A 15801-nucleotide genomic window follows, 5' to 3' on the forward strand; every position below is an offset into this window, starting at 1 on the left:
ACCAAGGGCAAGTCATGCCTGACTAATCTAATTGCCTTCTATGATGAGATAACTGGCTCTGTGGATGAGGGGAAAGCAGTGGACATATTGTTCCTTGACTTTAGCAAAGCTTTTGATACGGTCTCCCACAGTAATTCTTGCCAGCAAGTTAAAGAAGTATGGGCTGGATGAATGGACTATAAGGTGAATAGAAAGTTGGCTAAATCGTCAGGCTCAATAGGTAGTGATCAATGGCTCCATGTCTAGTTGGCAGCCGGTATCAAGTGGAGTGCCCCAAGGGTCGGTCCTCAGGCCGATTTTGTTCAATATCTTCATAAATGATCTGGAGGATGGTGTGGACAGTACCCTCAGCAAGTTTGCAGATGACACTAAACTGGGAGGAGAGGTAGATATGCTGGAGGGTAGTGATAGGACAGAGGGACCTAGACAAATTAGAGGATTGGGCCAAAAGAAATCTGAGGAGGTTCAACAAGGACAAGCGCAGAGTCCTGCACTTAGGACGGAAGAATCCCATGCACCACTACAGACTAGGGACCGAATGGCTAGACAGCAGTTCTGCAGAAAATGACATAAGGGTTACAGTGGACGAGAAGCTGGATATGAGTCAACAGCATGCCCTTGTTGCCAAGAAGGCCAATGGCATTTTGGGATGTATAAGTAGGGGCATTGCCAGCAGATCGAGGGACGTGATCGTTCCCCTCTATTCAACATTGGTGAGGCCTCATCTGGAGTAGTGTGTCCAGTTTTGGACTCCACACTACAAGAAGGATGTGGAAAAATTGGAAAGCATCCAGCGGAGGGCAACAAAAATTATTAGGGGCCTGGAACACATGACTTATGAGGAGAGGCTGCGGGAACAGAAATTGTTTAGTCTGCGGAAGAGAAGAGTGAGGGGGGATTTGATAGCTGCTTTCAGCTACCTGAAAGGGGGTTCCAAAGAGGATGGATCTAGACTGGTCTCAGTGGTAGCAGATGACAGAACAAGGAGTAATGGTCTCAAGTTGCAATGGGGGAGGTTTAGGTTGGATATTAGGAAAAAGTTTTTCACTAGGAGGGTGGTGAAACACTGGAATGAGTCACCTAGGGAGGTGGTGGAATCTCCTTCCTTGGAAGTTTTTAAGGTCAGGCTTGACAAAGCCCTGGCTGTGATGATTTAGTTGGGGATTGGTCCCGCTGGGTGTTGGACTAGATGACCTCCTGAGGTCCCTTCCAACCCTGATATTCTATTTGTTTTAGAAACAATAATTCAGAGGTATAAATTGAAGCCATATAGGTGTGGTCAGTATCTGAATGCCTAATAAGGCTTCAGTTTTTCTTGACTGCAGTCCCAGATATTATGCATGTTTTTATGGTTCCAGCACATGTGGAGAATATCTACCCCATTAGCTATGCATCCGGCAGAGTTCTGAGTGCTGCTGACCTCAGTGATTTTGCACTGAGGGTACAGTGCATTGTGTTTACTAATAAAAGTTAAATACCTTTTAGAACACTGCCCTCAAAATGAGAGCATTTAAGATGTTTAAAATTTTAAAGTGACATAAAATTAGTGCTGTTCAGCAGATGTTTTGAAAATGTAAGAAATCATAGAACTAAGCCACTTGCTTCCCAAACATCAATGTTTGCTAAAGGGAGAGGGACTTTCTGCTTCTTTAGTTTTAATCAAAATCAAGGAAAGATCTTTTGTTTCTGGAACCATATAGTAGTAAAGGATAAAACAACAAGGTGTGTGTGTGGATTCACTGACAGATTTAAAAACAAACAATCTAGTATTTCCAACTTCTGGTACATTTTAACATTTAAGATTGAAGAATTTTCAAAATCAAATTTAGGTTTATCAGTGTTAATTATAGGTTTCAGAGTAGCAGCCGTGTTAGTCTGTATTCGCAAAAAGAAAAAAGGAGTACTTGTGGCACCTTAGAGACTAACCAATCTGAGCACAAGCTTTCGTGAGCTACAGCTCACTTCATCGGATGCATACTGTGGAAAATACATGTTTTTATATACACAGACCATGAAAAAATGGTTTATTCCTCCCCCCCACTGTTCCTCAGACATTCTTGTTAAACCCTGGATTTGTGCTGGAAATGGCCCACCTTGGTTATCACACACATTGTAAGAAGAGTGATCACTTTAGATAAGCTATTACCAAGGGGGGGGGGGGGGGAGGAGGAGAAGAGAGAAAACCTGGATTTTGTAGTGATAAACACCCATTTTTTTTATGGTCTGTGTATATAAAAACCATCTTCTGTATTTTCCACAGTATGCATCCAATGAAGTGAGCTGTAGCTCACGAAAGCTTATGCTCAAATAAATTGGCTATTCTCTAAGGTGCCACAAGTACTCCTTTTCTTTTAGTGTTAATTAGGACACCTACTTTTTGCACTTTTCCCAGCATGGACAGTCAAACTGGTTCTTTCTGGTTTTCTTGCACAGTGCTACCATGTGTAGGTTTGCAAAACTGCAGAGGATTAATTCACATTCCAAAAAGTTTCATTTATATTTTTAAAATTGTAAATACACTTGCAAAACACTTCCACTTTTGTAAACCCTTCCACTTACCCATTCTTCCCCCGCCCCCGGACCCTATATTTAGGAGCCTGTACTGTTTGCCAATATCCCTTTAAACAAGTTTATTTTCTCTAAGCCAAATCCTGAACTCCTTATTTGGACAAAACTCACTGAATTCTGTAGTAACTGAGTAAAACACACAGACCCACAAGGATTGGCTCAGGCAAGATGAAAAACATAGTACAGTATGACCTAGTCTCCTTCTGAGCATGGGACCTAGATCAGCTGATCCATACCAGACAATCCAATTGCATCTTCTCTCACCTTATAAATCAATCTGTCCAGGATTAGACTCTCTCCATCCATACTAAGCCCCCCTGTGATAGTGTATGACAAGAACTAGAACTTTGGATCTGAACAAGAACCTTGGATTCCAAACTTTGAGAAAAATTTAGATCCTGGTCTCAACCTGCATATTGCAGGCTAGGCCCATCTCCATGGGTGAATTGTTACATGTGAATGCAAGCTAGCACCTATGTCTTTTTCCAACCATTCCAGTGAGTCAAGTTTTTCAAACAGTAGAATCATAATTAACAGTAGTTAGTGTTTGGACAAGATCAAGGAACACATGCTCCAACAATAAGAACTGCTGATTTCAGCCATCACACTGTTGGCTATAAATAGTAATAACCGTTACAAGGGAATGCAACTTTAAAAAAAAAAAAATCCATTCTGCAGAGAGACATAGTATGTACCACATGGAGTTATGTCATTGTATTAGGTTGGTGAAGTCAGTTATTTTCCACAGTAGGAAGCAATGAGATTGGACCAAAAAAAAAAAAAAAAGGATCACCTTCAACTTCCTTTGTGTATCATGAAAAAAAAAAACTTCCCTCAGCAGCATAAATTCACAATGGCACACTTCTTATGCAAGGAAAAGACACTGATGAAGCAACCTTGGTTGTTATATACCACTTTCTGACCTTACAGAAACATTAGAATTTTTGACCAGCAGTTTCGACCTGTATGGCAACAGCATGAATATCCTTGCCTACGCAGACGATCTGGTCCTGATCGCAGACAACCCTGAGAGTCTTCAATAAATGCTTGATGTCACAAGCCAGGCTGCCAACTGGATGACACGCTGCTTCAACGCTAGGAAGTGCGCATTCCTGCATATTGATGGCAGTAGAAGAGACTCGGTCCATGCAACGCCTTTGCAGATCCAGGGTGAACCCAGGATCTTCCTCAAGGGCGGGCAAGCATACCGACATCTTGGCACATCCACGGTTTCCACATCCAGCAGATACCTGAGGATACTATTGCAGAGATCCTATGAGATGTGGCCAGGATCGACTCCTCCCTACTGGCACCATGGCAGAAGATCAACACTTTGAACACCTTCCTGATCCCCCGTATCTCATTCGTGCTGAGGGGACCTGCCGTGGCAAAGGTACCTCTGAACAAGGCAGACAACACCATCAGACAGCTAGTGAAGAAGTGGATGTTTCTTTCCCAGAGAGCCAGCAATGAACTGGTGTACATCTTGCACAGGCAGGGTGGTGCCAGCGTCCCTCATATGGGTGATCTGTGCGATACTGCAGTGATCACTCATGCCTTCTGACATGCCCGGATGCCATGGTGAGGAACATCGCAGAAAGTGCTATGTGGGATGCCATGAAGAAGCAAATCGCAAGGACCCCTTCCAATCAAGATGTTGCCACCTATCTGAGCGGCTCGCTGGAAGGTGAATTTGGAAGAAACAGGGGAGACTGCTTCTCTAGATTCATGTCTGCAACGCCACGTGTCAACTGGAGAAACGTATCGGCTGCCGCTGGACGTGGTGTGAGGAAAGGCAGGAGCTGGGAGTCCTGGTGCCACAGGTGAAGAATACAGAGCACAGTCCTCACTCCGAAAGTTAGAACCATACTGGAGAGGACCCTGAAGCATCCCATCCACTGCCAATATGTGGCAAGGCATCCCATCCACAGACCAGGGCAAGGCATTCAAGGTGATGTGCAAGTAGGACACCAGCAACCACTTCCTCCCTGGGGGAAGCTTCACCCAATTTGCTGACTGGAGGTTCATCCACAGGGCCCGTCTGTACTGCGTTCCGCTGAAGGGAGCCATCCACCACAGGAATTGGGACAAGCGAAGCAGGAAGTGCGGCTATGCCAGTGAGACTCTACCCCACATCCTGTGTCGCTGCAAGCCCCACTCCAGAGCCTGGCAGGTCCGACATAACGCTCATAGATGGTGGAAAAGGTGTTAAATTATCAATATTTGTCCCAGTTCAACCTGGCCTTTCCCTTTTCTGCCCCCACTCACCCCCAATAAAGCTTGTTTGTTTAAACCTCTGTGCTTGCAAGTTTGTACTTATTTGCCGAGCAAAGGTGCTCAGAGTGGTTATAGGTTCTCTGATTCCTGGGTGGTGACCTGAGCCAAAAAAACTTAAGGAACTAGAGAATCCCCTTGTGACAAAGTTCCACCTCTGCCTTGGTGGGTCCTGCGCTTTTTTGGCAGGTTTGCTTACCTCAGAGGTTCACAGCAGCCCTCAGTTTGGCCACTTCTGCTAGAGGCTCAAACCTGCCATTCACTCAGCTAACCTTACCACTGGCCAGCATAGGGGAAATGGAGAACAATCTCCACAGTCTCTGTTGTCCCACCTAGTGGGTCAAGAACAGGCCAGATCCCTTTCCAAATTAGACCTTCCCTTCTGGTGTTGCTCACAGACTAGGTCAACTCCTCCAGTGTCTGACCAGGAGTTGGGGAAATGGGGGGGGGGGGGGGGGAACACAGGCCCACCCTCTATACCAGGTTCCAGCCCAGGGCTCTGTGGATAGCAGCTGTCTATATCTCCTGTATCAGCTGTGTGACAGCTACAACTCCCTGGGCCACTTTCCCAGCCTCCCCCCAGCACCTTCTTTATCCTTACCACAGTATCTTCCTCCTGAAGCCTGATCATGCTTGTACTCCTCAGTCCTCCAGCAGCACACCTTCTCACTCCCTGCTCCATACACACCCCACACTAACAGATGGGAAGTCCTTTTTAAACCAGGTGTCCTGATTAGTCTGCCTGCAATAATTGATTCTAGTATGTTCTTAATTGGCTCCAGGTGTCTTAATTAGCTTGCCTGTCTTAATTGGTTCTAGCACATTTCTGATTACTTTAGTACAGCCCCTGCCCTGGTCAGTCAGGGAACAGCAACCTGCTTCTCCAGTGGCCAGAAGCTTTGCCTCTGACTATCTCCTATAGCCCTCTGGCCTGGAAGGAGATAAGAGGCTGCTACTCCTGCTCCTACTAGGTCCTGCGCTCTTGCTGCTGCTGCTGCTTCCCCTAGCTAGGCCAGATACCACCTCCTCCTTCTCTGCTACCTGGTTGCTGGCTGGCTGCTGGACCCCCTACTCCCACGCTTGGTTGCTGCTGCTCTAGCTCCAGCCCCTTGGGGGGGCCTGCTGGCCTACTCCCCAGAGGAGGGGAGTTAGGGACCCCAGCCCCAGCTGTTGCTGCTGTGGACATCATCACCACCACTACCTGTGAGGGGCCCTTCCTGCCTGGCCACCAGACTGTTGCCTGGAGCTGCTGCTGTGTTTGCTGCTGAGGAGCTGCTGGAGCCCTGAGGAAGAGTAGAAGAGGACCATCTACTGCTGGGGAGCGCACAGAGACTCTGCAGACTACCATGGAGGGGGCCTCTAAGACTGAATAACTTTTGACCTGTGCCCTTGTGGTAGGGGTTTTGACTGTGTTTGTGGGGACATAGTGGGTGTAGCATGAAGCCTGCTCCCTGGTCCATCTGTGTGTTCCCCTTTGTCCCCACCATCGCTGCCCCCTCCACCACCCCCAGTGGACGCTTACCATCTGCCTCAAGCTCCTGCCTCTGGGACTCAGCTGCTCACCTGGCTTGCCATGCACTTTCACCACCTTCTGGGCCTGAAGCAGCACCCAGCCCAAACTGACTTTTGCAAGTGCACGTGAGTGCACGTTCCCCACTCCTTGGACTGACCCCCTGCCCCCAGCAAACCCCCAGCTTTTCCCCTTGCTACCTGGCCTATTTGCCCCTTGCAGCCTTTTGCTCTCCCCTTTGCCCCATCCCCTCTCACTAGCTTCAGTTTGTTTGTCTGCCCTGCCCGTTTTCCTCTGCTGCTCTGTTTGCCCCGCCCCAGCCTCTGAAGCTAGCCCCTGGGTCTCCTTGTCCTACCTCCAATATGGTTGTTCCCCTCCACCTGCGGTCCCCCTGCCCTGATTAGCCCCTTGTTCTATGCGCCCATGCCCCCTCCCATGTACTTGTGCCCCTCCTGTTTTAGTTGACCCTTATATCACTGCACCCCCCTAATGCTATTGTAACCCCCTCTCCTCTAGATAGCTAAAGGAGCTGGAATCCTGTTCTGAGTTGGTGACAGACCCCCACCCCACGTCCTTGATAGCTCCCCACATCCAGCTCTCCCCTCCTCGCCCGCCCGCAGCCTAGCGGGGAGGAGTGGTTGACCTGTTCCCCTTCTCCCCCCTTCCTCTGGCGTTTGTCCCCCCCTTATTATGGCAAAGGATGAGGTGGGTGGGACCCCTCGGGCAGCCCCCACTGCCCTTCCTCCACGTGCCCCCCCCCCCGCATCACTCCCCCTAGCCTCTACCTCAACCACCGCTGCCAAACCACCTGCTATCGCCCCCACTGGGGCACCAGCAGCAGCGGGCAACGGGGTGACCTCCACTGCTGCCACGTCCCTTGCCCCCTCTGATTTTGGAGGAGCTCCCCCAGCTGGTGGGAAGGGCCGGAGCAAGAAGAAGGGTCAAGGCCCTGCTAAAAATACTAGGCCCTCCATGGCAGGGGCTGCCCCCACTGCCGCAGCCCCGCCACCGGCTGTGGCGTCCCTCCCCGCTGCTCCCTCCACCAGCTCTGCAAGTGCCCCCCTGCCTGCCGCTACGTCATCTCTCCCGGCCACCGCCTCCGCTACCATCTATAGCAGCCGGGGCCTCTTCCCCACCTTGACCAGAAAGCACCGCGTCCGTTGCCTCCTGGTGGCCGCCTCGCCCCACATAGAAACCTACGTGCAGGCATTAGCGAGGGTAGTGGGGACCACGGCCATCGTAGCAGCCTCCAAGATGTGCGGAAAGGTCGTGTTCTTCCTAGCATCGAAGGCCACGGCCCAGGAAGTGGTGGAGAAAGGCCTGGCAGTGGCGGGGGGGTGTTTGTCCCCCTGGAGCCACTGGAGGACTTGTAGGGTGACCAGATGAAATGGACAAAGTATTGGGACACATGGGGGAAGCAAAAAAAAAAAAAAGGTGGCTGGAGTGGCCAGAGCCGCAATATCGGAACAAATGGTGTCCCGACCGTGCATCGGTCGGGACTCAGGACAACGAACTAAAAATCGGGACAGTCCTGTTTTTTATCACGACATCTGGTCACCCTAAGGACCGGGGCATCCAAGTGGTCCTGACCTCCCTTCCTCCCCAATGCCGCCCTGTTACCCGTCCTCTCTACCCTGGGGAAGCCCCTCTCCGTTGTGAGCCCTCTCCCAGTGGGTTGCAAAGACCCCACCCTCCGTCATGTCCTTTCATTCCATCGGCAGGTGCAGCTTCAACTGCCACCAGCAGCGCGTGACAGAGAGGCGCTCGAGGGGTCCTTCCTGGTCCTCTACCAGGGCACCCGCTACCAGGTGCATTATTCTATGGGGGAGGCCCGGTGCTACCTCTGCTGGGCGATGGGGCACTTCTGGGACTGCCCCTTGGCCCAGCATGGAAAAGCGTCTGGGAGCCCCAGCAAGGCACCAGCCCCGTCATTGCTGGCACCCCTGGCTGCCCAGTGCCCAAAGCCACCCCTCCTCCTTCCCAGTCCACCATTGCTCCCGCTTGGGCCCAAGAGGTACCTCCCCCCCAGTATGCCCAGACGAGCGGGAGAGCCCCACCTCCGCTGCCTGCAATCTGGTGGGGCCTGTGGAGGAGGGTGCAGTAGGGATACCGCTGGGCATAGAAGAGGGCCCGCCCCAGGGGGAATCTTCCCTCCCTCGTGCTGCCCCACCATTAACTCCCCGAGTCCCTGAGCCATCGCCCCTGCCCCCCGACCCAACACCTGTTAGCCAGCCCCCAGATGCTGCCATGGAGGGCTGGGCCCTAGTACAAGGGAAGTGGGGCAAGCGGAAGGCTCAAGCTCCGCTCCTTCCATCTGATGCAGAGGCCCCCTGAAAGACCAGGAAGGGGGGCACCGATGCTGAGCCTTCTGCCTTGCCCACGGGGGTGTTCCATCCACTGATGCCAGCTGGGGAAAATGTGGCAGCATCAGGGAGAAGTGCTGCCCCTCCACTGGAGTCCCTTCCCATGGAGGCCCCCGATGGAGCCCCTCCTGCCCCTTAGCTTCTGGAGTCCCGAGGCAAGCGTCGCTTCGGGCGCTGGCGGGGAGAACTCCAGGGTGATGGAAGGCAATCTCCCTTCCATCTATGAGGAGATCAAGGCCCTGGGTCTGACCCCGGTCACCCAAGGAGAGGACGACCCTCTGCCAGCGGGCCTCAATCTGGGTGACCTCACCCCAGCCCCCCTTTCCCCATGCTCCCTCCCCCTAACCACTGCTTCTGCTCCTGCCTCCTAGGGTCCCCTGAATTCTTCCATCTGCCCGGACGCAGGTGGCATCCTGCTGATGGCTGCTGACGGCCAGTGCCTCGCAGCCAGGACTTGAGTTAGCAGGGGCATCCCTCGTTGGTGCGGGGCAACTAACCTCCTTCCCGGGCGGTGGTCCCACCAAAGACCATATGCCACCTGAGTAGTATAAGGGCCCTACCATCAATCAAACCCTGACCCCGCCCCTTGACCCCTTAGCCCCGCCCCTTGACCCCCTCAGTCCCGCCCCTTGACCTCTTAGCCCCACCCACCGGAAGTCCCGCCCCATGGGTTATTACTTCCGGGGTCAAGGCTGCCACATGACCGGAAGCAAGGTGTGTCATGTGACACCCACCCCACCCCTTGACCCCTTTAACCCCACCCCTTGACCTCTGCCCCCCCACCCCACCCCACCGGAAGTCCTGCCCCATGGGGTATTACTTCCAGGGTCAAGGCTGCCACGTGACCGGAAGCAAGGTATGTCATGTGAACCCTCTAACAACTCCTCCCACTGCCCTCTACCAATCAGGATGGGTTTCGCCCCGTAGGACTTCCCCCCCAAGAGGAGCTTTGACCAATCAGGGCGAGTTCCGGAGGGGGGTGTCCTCTCCGGAAGTGGGTCTTGTGACCCCTCTAACAACTCCTCCCCCCCCCCACCACCAATCAGGATGGGTTTTGCCCCGTAGGACCTCCCAGAGAGGAGCTTTGACCAATCAGGGCGAGTTCCGGGGTGGGGGTGTCCTCTCTGGAAGTGGGTCTTGTGACCCCTCTAACAACTCCTCCCCCCACCCCGCTACCAATCAGGAGGGGTTTTGTTCCGATAGGACCAAGAGGAGATTTGACCAATTAGGATGAGTTCCGGGGGCGGGGTGACCCTTCCGGAAATGATTCGTGTGACCCCTCTAACAACTCCTCCCACCAACCTCTACCAATCAGGCCGGCCCGAGAGCAGATTTGACCAAAATAGGGCAGGTTCTGGGATGGGGTGAACCACCCAGAAGAGGGGCGTATGACCCCTCTGCCAATCAGAGCGCAGCACCATCACCCCATAAGGCCCAGCGTCGGGCAGAAGAGGCTGTCTTTTACCAAGAGCGCGTGTTTTAGAAATCGTGGAAACATGGACTCCTTCACCACCCCCGTGAGAACTTCGGACTTTGTTTTAGCCCCGAAGGCCTTCAACAAACCGCGGAGAAAGCGCTACATCAGCGACAGTTCCGAGGAGGAGGAGGGGGCAATTGAGGGGAGCCCTTTGGCCCAGCCATTGATGGATACCCCGGACCCTGAAACCCAGCCGCTTGTGGGGCCCCACGATGAGCGTGATGGCCTCTTGTTGGCCACCCCCCGGGAGGAGGAAGGTGATCGCAGCTCGGGGAAGTCACTAGTGGACAAGATGAACGCTCAGGTAAATGAATGCTTAAGAAGTGACGGTCGGGATGGGGTTGTAACGGGGCTAGGAACCAGGGATTGTGTAAATCAAAAACCGAGCAGTGGGGTGCTTACGCTGTTTCTTTTTTGAAAAAAATCTCTCAACAGCTCAATGATGCCTTTCTAGAGGACCCAGAGACTCTGGACAGCGTTGCACCAAGCAGCGAAGATGAACCGGGCCCACCTTGTTTTTGCTCAACGCCAATACAAAATGTTGAAGAGGACTCCGAGGATGACGGCTATGAGGAGTTTAGGAGGAGGCTTGGCATGGAACTGACTGAGCCAGTGCCACGTCGTGAGCGTAACAAAGTCATGCAGACTATTGTACGCGTTGCTGTTTATTCTGTTCTTAATCACTGTCTTAGGGAAAAGCTTTTTGAAGATTGTGAGGGCTGTGTCATAGATGCACCAGGCCAGCGGCACCATGACTGTGTGACTTGGACTTCAGTGGATATAAACTGCAAGCTCCGGGGCCTGTGTGCTGAGCTGTGTTTGGAAAGCTTATTAAACACTGTGATTGCCATAGGTTATGCTATGCAATGTCTATGCCTAACCCAAGAACATTTAGCACAAGGGGTGACCTTGATAAATGCTGTGCAATTCAGTGGAGACCCTGACCATGTTTTAAAGAAAATGACCAAACCGGAAGATGCCTGCTTAGAGCGTTATATTGACCGTCTGGTCCGCACAAAAAGTTACAGAACCCTGCTTAAGAAAAAGGCTATTTGTAAGAAATCTAAAAGGATTAAGTTAGAAAATGGTGAGGTGCCAAACATGCGATATAAAACTTGGTAGCTGTAAATTTAAAAAAAAAATCTATTGAAAAGGGCTTTGTGACTATTTGTATTTCTGTTAAAAGGTCTCTGGCCCTTAAGGGAGCTTAAAGTCTTTTTTTCTTTCTTTCTTTTTTTAATGGAGCATCTTGGTTTGTTTTGAAGGAGCTGTATGTCTTTTAAATAAAAAAAATTGTTTGTGAGAACCTAGCTCTTGTGTCTTTTGTGTAAGAGAGACCCATTTACAGCAAAAAAAAAAAAAAAAAGCTGAAATGTATGTTGTGGGAGGGGGAAAAATACCCTAAAAATGTGTTTACAATAAAACAAACGGGGATGGTTCAGACATGTGGTTGAGTACAATAGAGTTGACTTATTCTGTTGAACTGAACGGGTTTAACCACCCCCCCCCCTCACTGAATAGCCAGGGTGACTGTGATTACTCACCCTTGTTGCCATAGGGTTAATTTTGATGGGGGTGCACCCATAGTAAGGGAGGTGGGTGGGTGAGGATGGTGAGTTCTGATTAATATGAAATGAAATAAAACCTCAGGAGTTTGCAGATGCTATTGGGCAGTTTAAATATAACCCCTGGAGTTGGTGGAACGCTATAGGCCAGTCTAAATATGGCCCAGGAGTTGGTTGAAGGCCACGGGGCACTTTTTCTAGAAATCACCCCCCGTCCCACCAAACTTTAAGCATGAAAGAACATGTTTTTAAAAACAAAAACAAGCCCCAAGACATTCATTGATATCTGCAAAGGGCCCCTCACTTGAAATGGTTACTGTAAGAAGGCCCTACAGGGTGGGGGGAACAAAAAGTATTTGAACTTAAAAAAGAAAAGCAGCCCAATTGTGCAGAAAAACTTATTCCCCACCCCCGATCACAAAAGGGAATGCTAGGGAGGGGTGATCCAATCAACCTGCTAACTATTTTGAAACAAAAGAGTTAGGATGGTGTAAAAAAAAAACAACAAAACCTCAGGTAGCTTGGAGACTGTCTCTTTCAACAGAAACTCTCTTGAATTGCTGCTGGGCTGCAAGTGGAGGTATGTTCCCTGGTTGTTTTTTTTTAACTCTGAAAATATATATGTATTATATAATGCCATTTTTTGGCCATGCTATCTTAGTAAATAATGGTGCATATCTGTATTGCAGTGTGATCTGTTTAGCATGGAGCCAGTAACTTTAAGTTGCAGTTCATCACCAGGCCAAGGTAAAAACCATTTTTAACTGTAGTTGTGCTTAATAACTTCAGGTATTACATAGGTTGAATAGGGATTTGGGAGCTAATACTAACTAACATTTTGGCTTGTTTTTCTTACCCCAAAGACCCCAAGCACACATGGCTGGGGCAGGGCGGGGGCCAGAACAACCAGGGATCTTTTTAAAAGCATGTGGGTTTATTGAAAAGTATTTTGTTGCAAACAGTGTTTTAAACTCTCTGTGTGTGTGTGTGTGTGTGTGTGTGTGTGTGTGTAAAACATAGGCGGTTTTTAAAAAGTATATGTCTACAAACTGATGGTGATGGTGTGTTTCCAATTAGCAGGGTTTTTACTTTGCAAAATGAGATGTATTTTAAAAAAAAAAAAAATATTTGTGGGGTTGTTTTCAAAGTGGTAGAAATAAACTCAAAACCTGTGATTGTTGTACAGCCTGAAATGGATTATTTTGTTTTAAAGCTATGACTTTTTTAAATAGAAAAAACACTCTAATGGATATTATTTTATTTTATTTTAAAGTTTACTAGACAGTTTCATGTGTTTTATTAGAATGTTGTTTGCTTTACAGCACGGTCAAAACTTGAGCGGGTAAAAATGCTCAAAAGAAAAAGGAAAGAGACAATTGAAAAGAAAAATTCACAAGTATCAGTGACAGATGGATGGATGAAGCCGGGTAAATATATTTTGCTTATTAGTCTGGTTAATTTATGAGGTTTTGTATTTTAAGTACATACATAGGTGTGGGTGAGAAAGCTGGCAAAGTTACATTTTTGTAAAATGCTTTTTTTCCCCCCTCCTGCCCCAAGCAGGCATATGCAGCCCTTCTGACAAGGCTGTAGTGGGAGCTACAAGGACCCCTCCCCGAGAACCACCAAAGAACCAGGAATCTGCTTTGAGACCTTTATCAACGCAAAACAGCACAAGAGTGCAGATGAAGCATCAGCCCAGTCCAAACCTCATTTACGTCAAACCCAAGGACAAAACAAAACACTCTGGTAAAAAACATCCATGCAAAGACAACTCCAGTTCCTCAGCGGCCACCGCCACGCCAAGCCCTGAGAAAACTGTGAGCGAAAACGCCCACATTCACAAACCCGGAACAGGCGCTCTAGGGATTGTGAATAAAAAAACAAGGATTGAAAACACCTGCGATGCCAAGGTATTGCAACCATGCAAACACAACTCCAGTTCCTCAGTGACCACCGCCGCACCAAGCCCTGAGAAAACTGTGAGCGAAAACGTCCACATTCACAAACCCGGAGTAGGCACTCTAGGGGCTCTGAATGTGTGCAGAAACACACACATTCACAAACCCAGAGCAGGCACTCTAGGGGTTGTGAATAAAAAACTAAGGACTGACAAAGATCCCCCATATTCTAGTATTTGGGAAGAGTTTGATGCTTCATTCAGAAAACTGATGGACGCTGTATCTTCGGGGAGTCTAAAACTACGGCATTCTAAAAAGATTTGGAAAAAATACGACGCTTTGTTCAGAAAACTGATGGACGCTGAATCCTCAGGGGGCCTAAAAGAAAGGGGGGCTGGAAAGGGTGGCTCTGATCAGGCATGACTAGGTGTGGAAAGGGGTACCCTCAAGGGTGCACATCAGCTCGTGTGTAAACAAAAGGGCGGACGGCGCTTGGGGGATAAACAGATGGCTGCCAAAAAATTCCAGGCCAGGGTCGCTGTAAAAATTTTAAAAAGGGCTAAAGAGGTAATGAGGGAAAAAAAACAAAAAGAGATGCCCCCTACCAGAGGCTCTCAAACTGGCATGTCTGAAAATGGGGAGGCGAAATCAGACTCTGGTTTAGAAAATTCCCCAGAGTGCTCTCTAGACGGAGGCCCATCGACTTCCAATGCCCCTCACGGAGGCGTCTCAGAGTCTGACTCTCAATTAGTATCGGATGTAGAAGATGCCACTGATGGTTCCGTAGAGGAACCCCCAAGTAACCCTGAAAATGCAGAGGTGTATATGGAGAGAGTGAGAAGTTGGCAACGTGAATTACCTAGATTTGGGGGGTCGGTGTATTGTGAGGAGTTTCGTTTTGTCCATCTTGAGCAAATAAATTCAGCTCAACAGGCTGTTGAAGCCATACACAGAGGGATACAGCTAGTTCTTGATGATGTTAATGGTAGGGTAGGCCCTGATGATTTCGTACAGTTATGTTTAGAGAGCCGTCGTTTAACTAACCCTTTGTTTTCAGTCAGAAGAACTAGGGATGAGCTGTCCGCTGAGGATTTCTTGAACCAGACCTCAAAGCTGCTTCAGAGCAATAGAGAATTGCATTTCGATGGGACGTTGCGCCTTGTTGTGACAGTTGTAAAAAATAGGGGTGGGGGCGCTCGAAGAGTTTTAAATTCTATCCTTAGTAGTCAGATTATTCATAAAAAGAGACAATGTTTAGTAGACCTGACTTACACCGGTACCAATCTATGTTTTTCGGGAGGGCTCTTGGCTGTCATGGCCGGTCATAAACCTACAGATGCAGAATTGTTAGCAGAGGCGAGAAAGTTGCACGAGAAACTGGGGTGGTCAGATCAAAAAAAGGTTCTGCTCAGTGACGTAGCAAAGTTTGAGCAGCATTTAGGAGTTAACATACAGGTGGTGCTGTATGCGGTGAAAGGTGGCTGGGGTTTTTTTAAAACGGGGGGCCCCGTGTACCCTAAGACTTATTTCATCCTGTTGCACAATGAACATTACTATGGGGTTCTGGATGTGAAAAAGTTGTTCGGAGCAAAAAATTACTGTGAGTTTTGCCACATGGTGTACAGTCACGACCATTCTTGCAGGTATCGTTGCCGTCTCTGCTTGAGCGCAACATGCTCTGACAACATGGGTGTGCAGCTGAGGTGTCCTAGCTGTAAACTGTATTGTCGGTCCAAAGAGTGTTTAGACAGACATGTCAACTGTGCGTCAAAAAACCAAGTTGAATGCCTGTCTAAAACTTTGTGCGGTAAGTGTCAGGCGTATGTGGACAAGCAGCACAGGTGTAAAGGGAGGCGCTGTAAGCAGTGTCAGGGTTTGATCGTTGGAGATGTAGACATTCACCTCTGTTTTATGGACAGCCTTAGAAAGCCCGAATCATCAGAAAAGTATATTTTTTATGATTTTGAATGCATGCAGGAGACTGGGTTGCACACTCCCAATTATATTTTTGCAATGTCCCTAAAGCCGGAAAAATCCTGGGAATTTAAGGGTGACGAATGTCTTTCTATGTTTGTTAAGACCTTTATTGGCAAAGAGTTCCGGGACTACACGTTCCTAGCACACAATTCCAAAGGTTATGATG

The 15801-nt window shown here is 49.2% G+C and overlaps 1 long non-coding RNA gene across 1 annotated transcript; it reads left to right on the forward strand.

The window, feature by feature from the left end:
- Nucleotides 1-12287: 12287 nt before the first annotated feature.
- Nucleotides 12288-13604, forward strand: LOC141984421 (uncharacterized). The gene is made up of 4 exons (XR_012638732.1): nt 12288-12337; nt 12447-12504; nt 13080-13184; nt 13318-13604. It is a non-coding gene; the product is annotated as an uncharacterized LOC141984421 (long non-coding RNA).
- Nucleotides 13605-15801: the final 2197 nt, after the last annotated feature.

The sequence above is a fragment of the Natator depressus genome, chromosome 1 (assembly GCF_965152275.1).
Source record: "Natator depressus isolate rNatDep1 chromosome 1, rNatDep2.hap1, whole genome shotgun sequence".
In the NCBI taxonomy this organism is placed as follows: domain Eukaryota; kingdom Metazoa; phylum Chordata; order Testudines; family Cheloniidae; genus Natator; species Natator depressus.